The sequence below is a fragment of the Hyla sarda genome, chromosome 8 (assembly GCF_029499605.1).
Source record: "Hyla sarda isolate aHylSar1 chromosome 8, aHylSar1.hap1, whole genome shotgun sequence".
NCBI classification, from domain to species: domain Eukaryota; kingdom Metazoa; phylum Chordata; class Amphibia; order Anura; family Hylidae; genus Hyla; species Hyla sarda.
Genome location: NC_079196.1, coordinates 91573173 through 91589435, shown reverse-complemented (window position 1 = coordinate 91589435; position 16263 = coordinate 91573173). Strand labels below are relative to the sequence as shown.

The following is a 16263-nucleotide window of genomic DNA, read 5'->3' as shown; positions in this document are numbered from 1 at the left end:
CCTTATGTGCCAGAAAGTTAAATAGATTTTTAAATAACTTCTATTTCAAAATCTTAAGCCTTCCAGTATATATCAGCTCTTTTGTTTGTGAATTTCTTTCCTGTCTGACCACAGTGCTCTCTGCTGACACCTCTGTCCATGTCAGGAACTGTCCAGAGCAGGATAGGTTTGCTATGGGCATTTGTTCCTGCTCTGGAGAGTTCCTGACATGGACAGAGGTGTCAGCAGAGAGCACTGTGGTCAGACAGAAAAGAACAGCTCAACTTTCTGTGGAGCATACAGCAGCTGATAAGTACTGGAAGGATTTTAAATAGAAGTAATTTACAAACCTGTTTAACTTTTTGGCACCAGTAGATTTATTTATTTTTTATTTCCACTGGAGTACCCCTTTAAATACAGAATGCCAGCAGATACCTATCCTGATGCATCATGTTGCCACTGACTTCTGTTTTACACAGAGACAGGTACCTGCGTCAATTTTAGTGGTACATTTGCCCAAATAAATAAACAAGATGTCTCTATGGATGCAAAGACAGGATGTCAACCTAGCTTAAAAGTCGCGTATGTGAAATACAATAGAACATAATATAATGACAGTTGTTAATTGAATATATTGGATATAAAAGAATTGATTTACACTGTTTCTAACCCATTAGTGCATTATTGACATAATCCATAGATAGGGTCACGATGGATAATTATTAAAGAAAAGTTTAACAACAGCTAACTTATTTCATGAAATGTCCCAGCATTCAGTAGTAAATTACATGGATTTTTACAAGCAGCTGAGTTACCCATGTAGATATTTGAAAAAGTTTTAAGCCTTTATATAGAAATCAGACATTTATTCTAATCATTAGTCATACTATGATTTAGTATGTTTAGAGTCAACCTATGTAATGTATGTTTACCAACCTGTGGAAGTGTCAAAGTTTTGTTTGACTTCGGGCCCACAAGACTATATTTTGACATTGCAATAACACGTTTCTAGAAAGTGGCTGGTATTTCAGGAACTAAAAAAGTTGCCCAGGCTTCCATTTTTTATATACTATGGTCCAAATTTATTAAACTGTGTGAGAGAAAAAATGGAGTGATTTTCCCACAGCGACCAATCACAGCTCAGCTTTCACTTTACCAGAGTTCGTTAGTTGAGCTGTGATTGGTTACAATGGAGAAACAACTCTATTTTTCCTCTCACTCCGTTTGATAAATCTGGGCATATAAACTGCCATGTTACTAGAAATAAAATAATTTAGCAATTGATTTTTATAAAATAAATACAAATAAAGAAAAAAAAATTAATAAATAAATAATCACCATCTGTCCCTCTTGCAGCTGATACTAAAATCTATAATGTAATGAGCACAGAGAAGGATAATATACTACAGAGGGATACAGGGAAGCTGGAGGCTTAGGCAGATCATTTAAGTTTGAACTGGACCTTTCAGCAGATAAACATAGGTGTAAATAAGCCAATGGTTAGTTAGGACATATCTTTTTTTACATACAGCTGAAAACAGAGCATGTGTGCCTGGGGAACTAAGGTAAGTGTCCTGGATCCCCATTAGCGAACAGCTGTGCCAGGCCCCATCTCTTGCGCCCGACATGTAGGCAATAGCAGTGAATGGCAGTGCCAAGACAAATAAACTTAAATGGGCACTATCATTAAAACTAATTTTTAATGTTGCACTCCTTATGGTAAATAAAAAATCTTTCTTTGATTTAAAAAAATGAAGTTTTCTATGATTTATTTGTCTTTAAAAAAGTTGCCACCAGGCATTTCCCCCCATCTCTTGCACAGACTTTGGACTCCTGCTTGCCTGGCAGAAGTCCAAAATCAGGAAAGGCAGTTTGGAGTGCTGAGGGTGTGTGTACAGCCTTAGCCAATCATAGCTCATCTCACACTGAACTGCTCTGGCTGTGTGTAGTAGAGTGAGGGAGGAAGATCTCTCCTGTATAGCTTCAGATGTGTTACGCCGAGCGCTCCGGGTCCCCGCTCCTCCCCGGAGCGCTCGCTTCACTCTCTCCGCTGCAGCGCTCCGGTCACGTCCTCTGACCCGGGGCGCTGCGATCCCGCTGCCAGCCGGGATGCGATTCGCGATGCGGGTAGCGCCCGCTCGCGATGCGCACCCCGGCTCCCCTACCTGACTCGCTCCCCGTCTGTTCTGTCCCGGCGCGCGCGGCCCCGCTCCCTAGGGCGCGCGCGCGCCGGGTCTCTACGATTTAAAGGGCCACTGCGCCGCTGATTGGCGCAGTGGTTCCAATTAGGGTAATCACCTGTGCACTTCCCTATATTACCTCACTTCCCTTGCACTCCCTTGCCGGATCTTGTTGCCCTTGTGCCTAGTGAAAGCGTTCCCTTGTTTGTTCCTAGCCCGTGTTCCAGACCTCCTGCCGTTGCCCCTGACTACGACCCTTGCTGCCTGCCCTGACCTTCTGCTACGTCCGACCTTGCTCTTGCCTTATCCCTTGTACCATGCCTATCTCAGCAGTCAGAGAGGTTGAGCCGTTGCCGGTGGATACGACCTGGTTGCTACCGCCGCTGCAAGACCATCCCGCTTTGCGGCGGGCTCTGGTGAAAACCAGTAGCTACTTAGAACCGGTCCACCGACACGGTCCTCGCCAAACCCTCTCTGACACAGAGGATCCACCTCCAGCCTGCCGATCCGTGACAGTACTGTCACGGATCGGCAGGCTGGAGGTGGATCCTCTGTGTCAGAGAGGGTTTGGCGAGGACCGTGTCGGTGGACCGGTTCTAAGTAGCTACTGGCTTTCACCAGAGCCCGCCGCAAAGCGGGATGGTCTTGCAGCGGCGGTAGCAACCAGGTCGTATCCACCGGCAACGGCTCAACCTCTCTGACTGCTGAGATAGGCATGGTACAAGGGATAAGGCAAGAGCAAGGTCGGACGTAGCAGAAGGTCAGGGCAGGCAGCAAGGGTCGTAGTCAGGGGCAACGGCAGGAGGTCTGGAACACGGGCTAGGAACAAACAAGGGAACGCTTTCACTAGGCACAAGGGCAACAAGATCCGGCAAGGGAGTGCAAGGGAAGTGAGGTAATATAGGGAAGTGCACAGGTGATTACCCTAATTGGAACCACTGCGCCAATCAGCGGCGCAGTGGCCCTTTAAATCGTAGAGACCCGGCGCGCGCGCGCCCTAGGGAGCGGGGCCGCGCGCGCCGGGACAGAACAGACGGGGAGCGAGTCAGGTAGGGGAGCCGGGGTGCGCATCGCGAGCGGGCGCTACCCGCATCGCGAATCGCATCCCGGCTGGCAGCGGGATCGCAGCGCCCCGGGTCAGAGGACGTGACCGGAGCGCTGCAGCGGAGAGAGTGAAGCGAGCGCTCCGGGGAGGAGCGGGGACCCGGAGCGCTCGGCGTAACAAGATGATGTCACGCCTGTTGGGTAACGCCCCCTTCCCAGTCTTTGAATCTATTTGAGACTGAGCAGATAACAGAGCAATGTCAAGGTAGGAAATTAAAAAATAATAAAAATAAAGTCAGGGGTGGTTTATCATGATGGGGCAGTGAACTGGGAAGATATACAATTTAACAAGGTCATGAGAGGTACTCTTTAAGGTTATTTGGAGAAAACATATTTAAGGGGAAATTTCATTATACTGTACACATATATTGTATGAATAGTGATCTTTTTATTCCTATGCCTGTAACCATGACAAGGGGGCATCCTCTACGTCTGTAGGAAAGAAGGTTTCACCATCATCACAGACTGGGGTTAGGCTCTGTTCAGCAGAAGCATAACCATGTCACCATAACAGTTTTATAGTAATAGATCAGCTCTAGGGATGAGCAAATCAAATCTGACGAATCCGAATTCGTTCCGATATTCAGGAAAAATTTTCTTTGCAATGGATGCGAATATCACCACGATTCGATTGCACAAATCACTTCATTAAACTTCATTTAGTGCAGTCCAGGCTCCAGGGCATCTAAGATGGCAGCTCCACATGTCACTCAAGACATGAGGCAAGGAATGCTGGGAAGGTGGGAACAAGGGTAGGCAGGATGACCCTGAATCACATGCAGCGCAGCATGCAGCCTATCAGCAGCCAGCCACCGCTGTGATGTCACAGCCCTATATAATCGGCAGCCACCTTGCGGCCACTCACATCAGCATTCTATTGCAGAGAGAGAGAGACAGAGACAGAGAGCAGTGTGTGTTGCACAGAAAAGCATTTTTATACCTCAAGCCCAAATCCAGCCTAAAAACACTGACAGGGAAGGGAGGGAGATTGAGAGAGAAAGTGCAATTGTGGGTGTATTAAAGCAGCGATTCACCTCAAGCACAAATCCAGCCTAGAAGCACTGATAGGGAAGGGAGAGAGATTGAGAGAGAAATTGCAATTGTGGGTGTATTACCGCAGTGATTCACCTCAAGCTTAAATCCAGCTTTCAAGCACTGATAGGGAGGGGAGAGAGATTGAGAGAGAAAGTGCAATTTTGGGTGTAGTACACAGCGACCATGTCCTGCAGCACCGGCGTGCACAACAACTGAAAAGTTAATAGAAGCCAGCCAGTTAGGGTGAGCAGAGCATTAATGGCCAAATCACCTGCTATTAGTGCCTAATACTGGTTGAGTAGCGGAGCGTATTGTCCTCTATTAAGTGTAATCTGTGCGTACATAGGTGGTGTACCATTTTATTCCTGTTAAAGTCTTAAGGGCCTAGTTATTGTGAAAGGTTAGCCAAAAGTACACACCTGCTGCTGTTCTAGACAAATACTGTTTTAAGCGTAGTGGAGCGCATTGTTTGTCCCTCATAAGTGCATACCACCTACGTACGTCTAAGTGGTGTACCATTTTGTTCCTGTTAAAATCTTAAGGTCCTAGTTACTGTGAAAGGCCAGGCAAAAGTGCACACCTGCTGGTGTTGTAGACAAGTACTGCTTTAAACATACTGGAGTGCACTGTACTCCCCTCATAAGTGCATATCACGTACGTACATATAAGTGGTGTACCACTTCATTCCTGTTATAGTCCTAAGGGCCTAGTTACTGTGAAAGGCCAGCCAAAAGTTCACACCTGATGGTGTTGTTGACAAATACTATTTTAAACATACTGGAGCGCATTGTCCTCCCCACATAAGTGCATACCATGTACGTACATCTAAATGGTGTACCATTTTGTTCCTGTTAAAGTCCTAAGGGCATAGTCACTATGAAAGGCCAGCCAAAAGTACACATCTGCTGGTGTTGTAGACAAATACAATTTTAAGCGTAGTGGAGCCTATTGCCCTCTCCTCATATACGCACTAAGTATGTAAGGCAGAGAAGTGCCAGGATGTGCATAGAGGAGTGGCAGAGGCCTAAATTCATCAGTCGCAGGCAGAGGTCGCAGCAGACTAGGGGCATGTGGCAGCAGGAGTCTCAGCGAGAGGCCCGAGCTCCCGGTATCAACTAGCGGTCATGTCTCAACTAGCAAACGATCTGCCGTCATTGATTAGTTAACACGGTCGTTCACTTCATCACAAGTGACATCTGACACCCCCAGTCAACAGTCGGTGGGTTCCTCAGACACAAATCTCAGTGTGCATGGCCCAGACCAGTCCCTGTCCTCCCATTGCCTCTGTCCTATGCTGATCCCTCCCCCACAGAAGTATCTTATGTTGTGGGTTCAGCAACCCCACTATTTAGTGAGGATGATCTACTAGAGGACAGTCAGCAGCTAGTGCCCAGCCAAGAAGTAGAGGAGACATCTGCCGATTTCTTCGCTAGGCGTGCAAGTAGTGATGAGGAGAGTGGCATGGGAGGTGGTGTTGTGAGCGTCCAGGCTGAAGCAGACACTGTTGAGGAACCTGAGGAGGACATCAGTGACATGCAGACAAAACTCCATGATGATGAAGCCGATCGTACTTGGGAGACGGGCGCAAAAGGGGCTTCATCATCATCAGGAAAATAGGGTTGCAGGTTGCCCGTGAGGCAGCAGCTGAGCTAGGAAGGTGGTAGCATGGTTGGCAGTCAGCATGGTGGCAGAAGTGGAAAGTCTGGAGTCAAACGTGTCCAGGGTAGACCACCTGCTTTGCAGCAACCTACCTTCCCAGGAGGTAGTGGAACAGGGGTTCCTGGAGTCAGCGGTAGTAGCAGTCAATCAGTGCAGGCTGTTGGTGGGAAAATCAGCTACTCGGCAGTGTGGCGGTTTTTCATCAAGCATCTGGAGGAGGTTAACATGGCCACATGCAAGATGTATTGGCACAAGGTGAAGCGTGGCCAGGGTCCCAATGCTGGCATCACGGCCCTTAGTCAACATATGCAGCACCACCATAAAGCGGCCTGGGAGAACCGTGGCTCTGATGTGGTGGTCCATCCTGCTGCATCATCCAGTGGCATGCCGCATGAAGCATGAAGCATGAGGAGACCATATAGTGTCTGAATGACACAGCATGGAGGTGTTGGAAGCATGAGGAGACCATATAGTGGCTAAATGACACAGCATGCAGGTGTTGGCAGCATGAGGAGACGATATAGTGGCTGAATGACACAGCTTGGATGTGGCTGAAGCAGGAGGAGACCATATAGTGGCTGAATGACACAGCGTGGAGGTGTTGGCAGCATGAAGAGACAATATAGTGGCTGAATGACACAGCGTGGAGGTGTTGGCAGCATGAGGAGACCATATAGTGGCTGAATGAAACAGCGTGGAGGTGTTGGCAGCATGAGGAGACCATATAGTGGCTGAATGAAACAACATGGAGGTGTTGGCAGCATGAGGAAACCATGTAGTTGCTGAATTACACAGCCTGGAGCTGGCAGCAGCATGAGTAGATACTAGGGTTTCACAATCTCTAAGATTAAAAGATGAATTTAGAAATTTAGATTGAAGATTTATGGTAGCTAGTGCTACCATAACATTTTTTAGGCTCAGGCCCAGGCCCAGCAGCATCAGTAAACCATATATTGGCTGAATGAGACCATATAGTGGCTGGATGACACAGCCTGGAGTTGACTGAAGCATGAGGAGACCATATAGTGTCTGAATGGCACAGTCTGGAGTTGGAAGAAGCATGAGGAGATTTTTAAATATAAATTTAAGATTTTGAAATTCAAATTGAGGATTTTGAAATTGAAATTTTAACTCCCAGGTTTTAGTGTCCAGGGCCCCAGCGTGTGGGTACAAAGGACCAAATGTAACAAGGAGTCACATGTCCCATGGCAGCACAATGACAGAGCCTGGAGGTGGCATTAGTATGAGGATACCATACAGTGGCTGAATGACTGCCTGGAGTTTGTGGCAGCATGAGGAGACCATATTATGCCTGAATGGCACAGCCTGGAGCTGGCAGCAGCATGAGTAGACACTAGGGCTTCACAATCCCTAAGATTAAAAGATGAATTTTGAAATTTAAATTGAATATTTATGCTAGCTAGTGCTGCCTACCATAAAAAATTTTAGGCCCAGGACCAGCAGCATCAGTAAACCATATATTGGCTGAATGACACAGCCTGGAGGTGGCTGAATCATGAGACCATATAATGGCTGAATTGCACAGCCTGGAGGGAGCTGAAGCATGAGGAGACCATTGAGATTTAAGATTTTGAAATTGAAATTTAAGATTTTGAAATTGAAATTGAGGATTTTGAAATTGAAGTTTTAACTCCCAAGTTTTTATTTCCCGGCCCCCGGCGTGTGGGTACAAAGGACCAAATTTAACAAGGAGTCACACGTCACATGGCAGCACAATGACAGAGCCTGGAGGTGGCATCAGTATGAGGAGACCATATAGTGGCTGAATGACTGCCTAGAGTTTGTGGCAGCATTGGGAGACCATATCGTGTCTGAATGGCACAGCCTTGAGTTGGCTGAAGCATGAGGAGACCATATAATGACTGAATGGCAGAGCCTGGAGTTTGTGGCAGCATGAGGAGACCATATAGTGGCTGAATTGCACAGCCTGGAGTTTGCTGAAGCATGAGGAAATTGTATAGTGGCTGAATGAGACAGCCTGGAGGTGGAAGCAGCAGCAACAGGAGTCCTGAAAGTGACCCTAATGCAGAGGAATTTCTGAAACTGTGGACCAGCACCGTAATTATGTTTTCCAGTATCCATGGCAGCACAATGAGAGAGCCTGGAGGGGGTAGCATCAGCATGAGGAGACCATATGGTGGCACAATGACAGAGCGTGGAGGCGGTAGCATCAACATGAGGAGACCATAGAGCAGCACAATTAGAGAGCTTGAAGGTGGCAGCATCAGCATGAGGAGAACATATGGCGGCACAATGACAAAACCAGGAGGTGGTAGCATCAGCATGAGGAGACCATATGGTGTCACAATGACAGAGCGTGGAGGTGGTAGCATTAGTATGAGGAGACCATAGAGCAGCACAATGAGAGAGCCTGGAGGTGGCCGCATCAGCATGAGGAGACCATATGGCGGCACAAAGGCAGGGCCTGGAGGTGTTAGCATTAGCATTAGCATGAGGAGACCTAAGAGCAGCACATTGACAGAGCCTGGAGGTGGTAGCATTAGCATGAGGAGACCATAGAGCAGCACAATGACAGAGCCTTGAGGTGACAGCATCAGCATGAGGGCCAAGCCAACTGAGGGTTGAGTCTGAGGAACCCACCGACTGTTGAGTAGGGTGTCGGATCTCATTTGGGATGAAGTGGATGACCGAATGAATCGATCAATCACAGCTGCTGGGTTGCTGGTCGAGACACGACTGCTAGCTGACACAGGGAGCTCAGACCTCTCTGCTGCGACCTCTGCCTTCGCCTGATGAATTTAGGCCTCTGCCACTCCACTGTGCATGTTCTGGCACTACTCTGCCTGACATACTTATTGCGTATATCAGGGGAGTACAATACACTTCACTACGCTTAAAACAGTATTTGTCTAGAACAGCAGCAAGTGTGTACTATTAGTTGTCCTTTCACAGTATATAGGCCCTTGACAGATTAATAGGTACAAAATAGTACACTACTTAGATGTAGGTATGTGGTATGCACTTTTGAGGGCAGAAAAATGCGCTACAGTGCACTTAAAAAAGAATCTGAGTACAGCACTAGCCGGTGAGTACTTTTGCCTGGACTTTCACATTATGTAGGCCCTTACGCTTAAAATTTTTTTATTTTTAGTAAAACACCAGCCAGTGATTACTTTGCCTGGAATTTCACAGTATGTAGGTCCATGACAGATTAGCAGGTAAAACATAGTAAACTACTTAGAGATGTAGGTATGTGATATGCACTTATGAGTGCAGAAAAATGCGATACAGTACACTTAAAAAAATTTATTTTAGTAAAACACCAGCCGGTGAGTACTTTTGTCTGGACTTTCACAGTATCTAGGCCCTTGACTGATTAACAGGTACAAAATAGTACACTACTTAGATGTATGTATGTGGTATGCACTTATGAGGGCAGCAAAATGCACTACAGTACGCTTAAAAATTTATTTTTTTTGCACAACACCAGCAGTACACAAAAAAGCTGTGTACTAAACACAAAATTGCACTCTGTCAAAGACTATTAGGAATAGACTGCTGGCCATTATACCTTCGACAGACTAGTATAACCAGCAGATGAGTTGTTGTGGAACAAATAATATGCATGAGAGGATGGGCACCACCTGTGATTATGATCACCTACTGGGTGCAACCAGCTGCCAATATAACATGAAACAAACAAAGGAAAAACTGGCAACTATAAAATGATGCACTCCAAGAGTAACAAAATGCATGTAAACAAATATCTTTATTCATTAATTTAGACATACAAAAAGGAGAGCATTAAAACAATTTAAACAATTTAAAAACATACAATTAATCTGGCAAAGGAGTATAGTCCTTCGGCGCCCACCCCGTACTAGGGAAAATAACCCTGCAAGAAAATGTAGGCTGACCCAAGCACAAAGCAATATAATGGAACTGTGTCACATAAGGGCCCCAAAGAATATATCAATCTAACCTGACCTGTGTCCAAATATAACCCTCAACTTGACAATAAACCAGAATACTCTATATAATAAGGATCCACAATATGCAATATGAAAATAGCACATAATCCTATTACAATAGTCCCAAATAAATATGAAGTTCCAGCTACCTTAAAAGAAGTAAACGTGAATATGAGTGAATATAAGATGTCATGCATTACAGGCCTGTAAGGTGCATGTGCAAGGAAATAGCCAGTTGGGGTCCAAGCTAAGCCTAAGTAAATGCCGGGACTGCCTGCATGTCAGTACGGTGGAAAGCTGACCCCTCGTGTTCTGCCTCCAGCAACGGAGGCTTCCTCCGGAGTGAATCATAGCTCTCTCAATCTGTATTTTATACCTTATTAATTAAAAACATCTGTCAATTTTCCTGTATATGATTATTCTACGTGGTCTCGTGTAGTTCGCGCCGCCTGAAATAAAGTGCCGGAAGCTTCGGGTATCACGTGATAAATGCGACCATTGCATGGTATGAGAGCAGGGCTCGGTGTATTGTATGGGAACAAGGCTCTAACCACATCATACAGCGTTTCAAAGGGGAATTGAAAACGAGGCTTGGTGTCTTATCTCACAGGAAATAAAGACATCCTCTATACAGAGGGGTGAAACTGAGGCCCTGGACGCACCATAATGCGTGTCAATCAGAAAGTCAAAGCGAGGCTTGGCACACTCCATAGTAAATAAGTTCATTGGCCATATTTAGTATGGAGTGTGCCAAGCCTCTGCTAAGGTTTATGAAGTTGAGGCAGCTTGTTGAAATGTATGAGGCAACACACAGCTATCTGCTCCTCCCTGTAATACAATGCTGAAGAAAGTGACTGGGAGGTTGATGGCTGCAGTAAAAATCCTTTTCAGTGAAAAAAAAACACTGCACTCTGTCCACCAGAACGCTGATGTGACTAGGATGTGAAACGCCGTTGGAATGAGCTTTTCTGTGTAACACACACACAGCGATGTCCGTCATATCTCTATGCAGTGTAATGAATGATATGACGAGATGCAAAATGGCTGCGAATATATATATATATATATATATAGGGCTGTGACATCACAGGGGTTACTGACTGCTGATAGGCTGCATCCTGCATGTGATGCAGGGTCATCCCGTCTACTTCCCTTCCCGCCTTGCCTTCCCACCTTCCCAGCATTCCTTGCCCCATGTACTGACATGTGGATCTGCCATTTTAGATGCCCTGGACTGCAGTAAATGGAGTTTAATTAAGCAATTTGCGCAATAGAATCGTGACGATATTATCATTCGTTGCAAATCAAATATTTCATGAAATTCGTAACGAAATTGGGTTCATCAGCTTCAATTTGCTTATCTCTAATGGCTTACTCCACTAAAACTGGAAATGGGAACCATGGTGACCGACAACAGGAAGAACATCTTGTCTGCGCTGCAACAAGGAAGCCTGAGTCATGCGCCCTGCATGGCACACATGTTCAATCTAGTTGTCAAGCGGTTCCTGAAGTGTTCTCCACATCTGCAAGACATCCTAACAATGGGAAGGAAACTTTGCATGCACTTCAGCCACTCATACACCGCAAAGCACACCCTGCTTGAGCTGCAGCGTCAGAATGGTATCCCCCAATATAGTCTGATTTGCGACGTTGCCACACGTTGGAATACAACCCTCCATATGTTGGACCGACTTTACGAACGGAGAAAAGCCATCACCGATTTCTTGATGATCCATGCGGATAGGGGGACTCCCGTGTGTAACTTCGCTGTCAACCAGTGGCAGCTCATACATGGCACCTGCCGTTTGCTCAGGCCCTTTGAGGAAGCCACATTATTAGTCAGTTGACAGGATTACAGGATGAACAACTTTATTCCACTGGTTCATTTCCTACAACACGTGTTGGAAACAATGGTTGGTTAGGGCACTGGAGATGTGGTGCCTACATCTCACGGCCATATGACCCCTGTGGGGGCTGAACTGGAGGTGGAGGGGCACAGTAGAGCAGTTCAGTAGAGGGTTTTGAGGAAGGCGAGACAGAGGACCCAGACACAACGTGGCAGTATGCAGTGAAGATCGTGGCAGGGAGTCCCTCTGAGTCACTTGCACAGGTGGCACGATGCATGCTCAATTGCTTGTGTAGTGACCGCTGAATTGTCACCATTCAGCAGCGGGATGATTTCTGGGTTTCCACCTTATTGGACCCTCGCTACCGCCACAAAATGTGAGCCTTTGTTACACCCATTGAGAGGGAGGACAAGTAACGGGGGCCATAGTAACCCCAAGGAGAACTCCTCTGTCCATCAAAAATGTAGAGAGACTGACCTTTGTGAAGATGAATCAGGCATGAAGCAGCCAGGATTTCCACACACCAATGCCTGATGCATCAAAGTAGATTGACCATGGTGTCACACCAACACTTCACAAATATGGATAGTTAGGTATCATATGTAAGGTGCTGCTCCCCAGTTACAGACATTCGTCCACATCAGACCACAAGTACAGTAAGTATTGAGGATATGTATTAGCTAAAACATAACTTTTCTTAGGATAAAATGTATGTACCCAAAATATGTTTTTTAAATCAAACAAAAGGAAAAGTGTGCAAAAAACACCATGTGCCACCTACACCATCAAGTACTGATGTGATGCAAAGGCCTCTAAAAAGTGGAAAGGAACAATGTGTGGTCCATTGTAAACGGTGGGGGTAAAAACTTCCCCTGTAAGGCCCTACTCTCACATTATTAATTCCCTTCTTGGCAAGTGTTACTCACCCTAAAACGGCGGCCCCACACAAGGAACCTCTCCCTAGTTTTACGTAATGCATATCCTCAATACTTACTTGTGCACACTAACACTTTTACAAAAGAGACTGTTTTCTTCTGCCTACCTGCCTCAGCTACTATTCTGATTCTGCCACCCGCCTGATGCCACACATCTGATTCCAAGTTCTCTTTCCATCACCCACCTTCATCACTGGGTACTGGTATTGCCACTCAGCGCCCCACTACGTCACCGGGTGACTTTCAGGACTCCTGATGCTGCTGATTCCACCTCCTGGCTGTCTCATTCTGCCAACATATGTTCTCCTCATGGTAATGCCAGCTCCAGGCTGTCTCATACTGCCACCATATGTTCTCCTCATGCTGCTGCCACCTCCAGGCTGTCTCATTCTGCCACTATATGGTCTCCTCATACTGTTGCCAACTCCAGGCTGTGTCATTCAGCCACTATATGGTCTTCTCTTGCTGCCACCAACTCCAGGCTGTGCTATTCATCCACTATATGGTCTCCTTATGCTGCCACCACATCCATGCTGTGTCTTTCAGCCACTATATGTTCTCCTCATGCTTCTGCCACCTCCAGGCTTTGTCACTGTACTGCCATGTGGTCTCCTCATGCTGATGGCAGGTTCATGTATTTGAAATCTTCAATTCAAATCTTAAAGAATATCTTTAGTCTTTTCAATTGTGAGGCCCTATGGTCTTGTCAGGCTTTTGCCCCCTCCACACTGTGTCATTCAGGCACTATATGGTCTCCTCATGCTGCCAACACCTCCACGCTGTGTCATTCAGCCACTATATGGTCTCCTCATGCTGCTGCCACCTCCACGCTGTTTTGTTCAGGCACTATATGGTCTCCTGCTGCTGCCAACACCTCCATACTGTGTCATTCAGCCACTATATGGACTCCTCATGCTGCCGCCACCTCCACGCTGTGTCATTCAGCCACTATATGGTCTCCTCATGCTGCTGCCACCTCCACGCTGTTTTGTTCAGGCACTATATGGTCTCCTGCTGCTGCCAACACCTCCATGCTGTGTCATTCAGCCACTATATGGTCTCCTCATACTGATGCTCCCTCCAGGCTCTGTCATTGTGCCACTCTGCAACAGTGATTCTAATGGCGACACCTCTGATCTGTATATCATACTAAATAACAGTACTATTTCACTAACCCAGCACCCACCGTATGCGTGTTACAGCAAGGCAAAGTGTTCTACACCCATATTGAGGCGCTCTGTAGGCCAGAAATAGACGTTTTTAATAGAGATTTGCAATGAATAAATTCGGTCCGAACCAAATTTCTTAGGAAAATTCAGCAAATCGTCCAAATCAAATTTTTCAAAAATTCCCTCAACTCTAATCAGCTCCTAATCTATTGGATAAAGGTGACAAGGTCACACAGTCACTGTACAGAGGAAGTAGGAGCATGTAAACCATTAGTCACAGCTGCCATTTTTCAGTAACATGTTCATTTATTTCAAAAGGGCAAAAAACATATTTCCAAACAATGTCCCTTATTTACTAAGAGTGTTGTGTAGGTTTCTTTGTGAGTTTTAATTCCCTACAATTTTTTTTCCACGATATTTACTAAGGTTTCCCTCCATTTTCCACTTTCCCTCCATTTTGCTTTTTTTTTTTTTTTTACACATGCTCTGATCTGTGGGGTTTTCCTCAGCTAAAATCCACCACATTTTATGTAGAAACCTTAATAAATATGTTGTTTTTTTGTGAAAATGTCGGGAACACACCCCTTTTAGGAGACCACGCCCATTTTACTGGCAACCACGCCCCTTTTTGGGGTTTTCTTAGTAAAATGGAGAGTTAGTCAGGGTTTTTTTCAATTCTGGTGCAAAATCTGGCACAGACAGAATTTCTGGCGCAATGCGACAGAATCTGGTGCATAACCCGACAAAACATGTAGGGTTTGCAATAGTAAATGAGGCCAGTCATCGCCCAATGTGGGGCTCGAACCCACGACCCTGAGATTAAAAGTCTCATGTGCTACCGACTGAGCTAGCCAGGAAACTAAAAGTTACCAGTCATCGCCCAATGTGGGGCTCGAACCCACGACCCTGAGATTATAAGTCTCATGCGCTACCGACTGAGCTAGCCAGGAAACTTCATATTGTGGGAGCCGGCGCAGGACGTAAATATACGTCCTGCGTCGTTAAGGGGTTAATTTTGCCATGGATCCCCCTCCAGCACGCCACAGTCCAGGTGTTAGTCCCCTTGAAACAACTTTTAAATCACTATTGCAGCCAGAAAGAGTCCCTGTGGGTTTTAAAATTCGCCTGCCCATTGAAGTCAATGGCGGTTCGCCTGGTTTGCCGGTTCGCGAACATTTACGGAAGTTTGCGTTCGCGAACCGAAAATTTTATGTTCACTATACTAGCATTGCACTCAATGTACAGTGTACTTAAGATTTGCAACTCAAATATTTTTTCAGTGTGAATTTTGCATAGAGCATAAAGCATACCTGTCCTCATTTGTTACACTCACTGTTATGTATGGTATGGTGCTAGGGTATGTATGTGCAAAGTGGAAATGCTGTGGAAACTTTCCACAACAATTCCACAAAAATCTGAAACTCTACCCCAAACCAGGCAAATTTTGGTGCAGATTTTCATGTTGCTTTCCCTGTGGAATACAGATTGGCCCTCATTTACCATTGTAAGCCCAACATGTTTTATCGGGGTGTGCGCCAGAAAAAAAACCTGACCAACTCTTCATTTTACTGAGAGAACCCGAAAAAGGGGCATGCCCGTCGAGGAAAGTGGTGTGGCTACCGAGAAGGGGCATGTTCCCGACATTTTCACAAAAAAACCCAACATATTTACTAAGGTTTCCACAGAAAATGTGGTGGATTTGAGCTGAGGAAAACTCTACAGATCAGAGCATGTGTAAAGTGTAGGAAAAAGGGCAAAATATAGGGAACCCTTGGTAAATACTAGAGATGAGCGAATCGAAGTTGACGAACCCGAATTTGTCATGAATTTCATGAAAAATTCGATTCGCAACGAATACGATTATCGCCACGATTCTATCGCACGAATCGCTTAATTAAACTCCATTTTACAGCGTTCCAGGCTATTGGAGACCTAAGATGGCGGATCCACATGTGAGTACATGGGGCAGGGGATTATGGGAGGGCGGGAAACAGCGGCGGGAATGAAGGTAGGCGGGCTGACCCTGAACCACATGTGAGATGCAGTATATCAGTGTTCACTGACCCCTGTGATGTCACAGCCCCTATATAATCGGCGGCCATCTTGCCTCTCTTCATTTCATCTATGCACTCAGATGGAGAGGACGGGACTGCGTGTGTGTGAATAGCTCATACCACAGCGTTACACTGCAACTGCTAGTCACATCAGCATTAGGGAAAGACAGGAGTGCAGAGTGCTGTGCTGTAACACTGAGAAGGATCATTGATAGCTAAACCTCCTATTCACGTTATTGAGCATTGCAGCAGAGAGGGACAGATAGCTGAAGAAAAAAAAGGTTTTTCTGCGTACAAATATGCTTAACAGTGGCCTTATCATTGCAAAGGGCCTAAATACAAGCAAAT

General features: G+C 45.9%; 1 non-coding gene across 1 annotated transcript; it reads right to left on the bottom strand.

Moving 5' to 3' along the window:
• Positions 1 to 14738: 14738 nt before the first annotated feature.
• TRNAI-UAU (transfer RNA isoleucine (anticodon UAU)) lies at positions 14739 to 14811 on the bottom strand. The gene has a single exon. It is a non-coding gene; the product is annotated as a tRNA-Ile (tRNA).
• Positions 14812 to 16263: the final 1452 nt, after the last annotated feature.